Source organism: Nannospalax galili, unplaced genomic scaffold (assembly GCF_000622305.1).
Source record: "Nannospalax galili isolate Female #2095 unplaced genomic scaffold, S.galili_v1.0 scaffold698, whole genome shotgun sequence".
Lineage (NCBI taxonomy): Eukaryota > Metazoa > Chordata > Mammalia > Rodentia > Spalacidae > Nannospalax > Nannospalax galili.
The window spans coordinates 3,115,672-3,119,241 of NW_008341886.1; the positions used below are offsets into that span (position 1 = coordinate 3,115,672).

The 3,570-nt window shown below is 46.1% G+C and overlaps 1 pseudogene; it reads right to left on the reverse strand.

Annotated features, from left to right (window-relative positions):
• Positions 1 to 266: 266 nt before the first annotated feature.
• Positions 267 to 3,570, reverse strand: part of LOC115071153 — a 12,750-nt pseudogene continuing 9,446 nt past the window's right edge.

A 3,570-nucleotide genomic window follows, 5' to 3' on the forward strand; every position in this document is an offset into this window, starting at 1 on the left:
ACTATATAGACCAGGCTGGCTTTGAACTCACAGAAATCCTCCTGCCTCTGCCTCCTAAATGCTGGGATTAAAGGTGACCAGGCCTGGCTGGGTTTTAATTTTTTAAAAATCTAACAGTCACTAGAAAATTTACCATGCTGAGGACCTGGCCACTGTCTAAATGGACAATGAAAATGTCTCAGAGGGGAGCACACTCTGACAAGGTTGCTGGTAGCTGTGACCATCTGAGCTTCTGGCTAAGCCACTTCATGCTAAGGTGAAGCTGTTCATGGATGGTGGCTTGAGCTAAAACAGAAATTGTAATTTACAAAACTAAAACACTTGTTCAGGCTTGTCCGCTCAACTGTAGAAACCCTGGCAGACACAGCATTCCCAGAGGGCACCAACAGCTGCCATGCGTTCTGTTCTCCAACCTGCTGGGGCAGGTGATGGATGAGCAGGTTGGCTCCCCCTGGACGGTCCTCTGGCTTCTTGCCGTACCAGCACTCTGTTGTGTCAATGAGCTCCGCTTGTACAGCGTGTGAGTGCTGAGGCAGTATATTGCTGGGTACCACAGTATGCCTAGGTGAGGCCTCTATGGAGCTCCTGGCCCAGATGGAAAGGCCACTGCTGCCCAGGCAACCGTGTAAAACAGCTATCCCAAAGAGCCAATCTCGAGGTCACTAATGTCCACATTGCTCCAAGCTGCTGGGTGAAGACCCTGAGCTGGTGAGGATGCTGAGGGACTGCTGGGTCAAGTGAGTGTTAGCTATGTTGTGAGCAGAGCAGCAGCCAGGGCAGCTGAGTTCTGTAACTGCCTTGTATTTAACCCTCCCAAGGGGTGGAGGCTACTCCCAGCAGTGAGGTTCCCAGAGGAGGTAGTCTGCTGGAGGAGTGCTAAATGCTGGGGTTCAAGGATATCCAGGCCAGCAATGTTCCCCACACAATGCTGTGCTGACTTGCTTCATGTGCTGCTGGAGCTGCTGGGTCATTCTGTTCAGATCTTTGTTCTGTGCACCATCTGCAAATGTTACTACCACCGGAGGAATGAGCACCCTCCACAGCTTGGCTGCCATCTCCCTCAGCGCTTGGAGTAAAAGTCACAAGTGCATGTCCTTGGCTCAGATCATGAGCCCCCTCCAATACCCAGCATTCTTCAGTCTGCTGTTGATATGGAGAAAGTAGGCTTGGCTGTCATTTTCAGTGTGCTTCTTGGAAAGGGTGGGATTAACCAGCTTCCTGCCTTCCTCTGCTTATTCTCAGGGACATAGGTTTCACCTGCACTGGATGATGTAACTGGGAGGATCTTCATGTGGGAAGAGATTCTGTGCTTCTAACACAACTTTATGGCTCTAAAATGTGACAGAACAGGCCCTTTGCTCTGGGGTGGTGTTCTAGTTCATTTCTGTTGGCTGTGATAAAACATCCTGAGGAAAAGCAAGTTAGGGAAGAAAGGGCTTACAGTTCCAAGACACAGTTCTTCACTGTGGGGAAGTCAAGGCAGGAACTCAAGCATCTCATCACATTATATCCACAGTCAAGAGCAGAGAGAAAACAAACACATCCTTGCTTGCTGGGCTGTTCTACTCATACAGGGCCCAGCCCATGAAATGCTGCCCCAGCACTCAGGGTGACTTCCTACCTCAGATCAATCAAGACAGTCCCCACAGACATATCCTCACGTCAACCTGATCTACATACTCCTTCAATTGAGGCTGCCTTCTCAGGTGAGTCTAGATTGTGACCAGTTGATATTTTAAAACCAACCATCACAGGTTTGGGCTCCTTCTTACAACTCTGATTCCATAGACAGCTCCACATGTCTCAAAGACTTCCCTCCAGTCATCCTTAGACCAGGTCCTTGGAATGTGGCCCACAGACACTGATAGCATCAAGATCTGAACGCTCTGGGTGGCCCAGGGTGCCATGTGTTTTCTCTGAGCAGCGGTTCCTGCTGAGTCTGCTGATGCCCCTGTTGTTGTGTCTCTGAAGCAGCTGGCACAACCACCTCCTGGGGGATCCTCTGTACCCCACCATGGCTGCCGTCACTACAGCTCTGGAGCAGAACCTATTGTCACTCTTGAGGGTGTAAAATTCTAGGCCAATTTTCCCATCACTTCAATGATCATTGTCCTTTGATGTCTATTGCTGTTGAAATCTGCATCCCTGTAATGAGCATTTGTATTTGTGGACTTACAGATGGGGTAGCACAGCCTTTGGTAAGGACTGTCTTTCCAGGCCACCTGTGTGGCAAACAGCGTCTGAAGAGGGCCGTGTCTTTTCTAGAGATGATGGTAATTCTCTTAGAGTCTTGGAATTTAGACTGTCCTGTGGACTTTATGCTCTCTTCTCTTGAACACATTTATAGAGTTTTTTTCACCTTTGTGTATAGATAATGGGAAATAATTTTGAGTCCACCTTTGTGGTTTGATTTTTTATTTTTATTTTTTGTCTTGGAGCACGGGAACTATTATCTGTACCAAAAATTTATCAAGTTTGGGGCTAGAGAGATGGCTAAGCAGTTAAGAGCACTGACTGTTCTTGCAGAGGACCCAGGTTTGATCCCCAGTACCCACATGGCAGCTAACAAACAACCATAACTCTAATTCCAGAGGATCTGACTCCCTGCTCTGATCTCTGCAGGTATTTCATGACACAGGTGCACTTACACACATGCAGGCAATACATTCATACACATAAAATAAAAATAATGAAATATAATAAAATATTTTAAAAAGTTTACCAAGTTTAAGGGGCTATAGAGATGGCTCAGCAGTTAAGAGCACTAGCTGTTCTTGGAGAGGACCTGGATTCAGTTCCCAGTACCCAAATGGCGACTAACAACCATCCCTGACTCCAGTTCAGGGGATCTGATGCCCTCTTCTAGCCTCCGTCTGCATTGGAGGACACGGGTGCATTTACATACATGCATGCAAAACACTCATACACATAAAATAAAAATAAATAAAAATGTAAAAAGTTTAATGAGCTTAAATAAAGTCACTTTAACAAACTTCTCTTGTCGATTTAATCACTTCTTGGTGGTGTTATAAACAATTCAGAAGTTGCAGTTGTTTTCATGACAATTTTCTATTGATAATTCTTACCAAGACTTGGTTTTCTTCTCTCTCTCTCTCTCTCTCCCTTCCTCCCTCCCTTCCTCCCTTCCTTTTTTTTTTCTTTTTGGTCTTTTTGAGACAGGGTCTGGCTGTAACACCAGCTGACCTGGAACTCGCTATGTAGACCAGGCTGGCCTGAAACTCACAGAAATATGCCTGCTTCTCCTTACTAAGTGCTGGAACTAAAGGCGTGTGCCATCATGCCCAGTTCCTTTCCTTTTTGGGGGGGAGGGGTTGTGCTAGGTTTCAAACTCAGGGCCCTGCACATGCTAGGCAAGTACTCTACTACTGAGCAACATCCACTAGCCCCACCAAGAGTAATTTTCATCCTATTTATTTATTTATTTACTTACAAAAACTTTATTGAGAATTTCATACATGCATATAACTGTTTTGATCAAATCCATGCTCATTCCCTCCCCTCTAACATTCCCCCCTCTGAAGAGGCAACCCTAAAATCTTTTAAGGATTA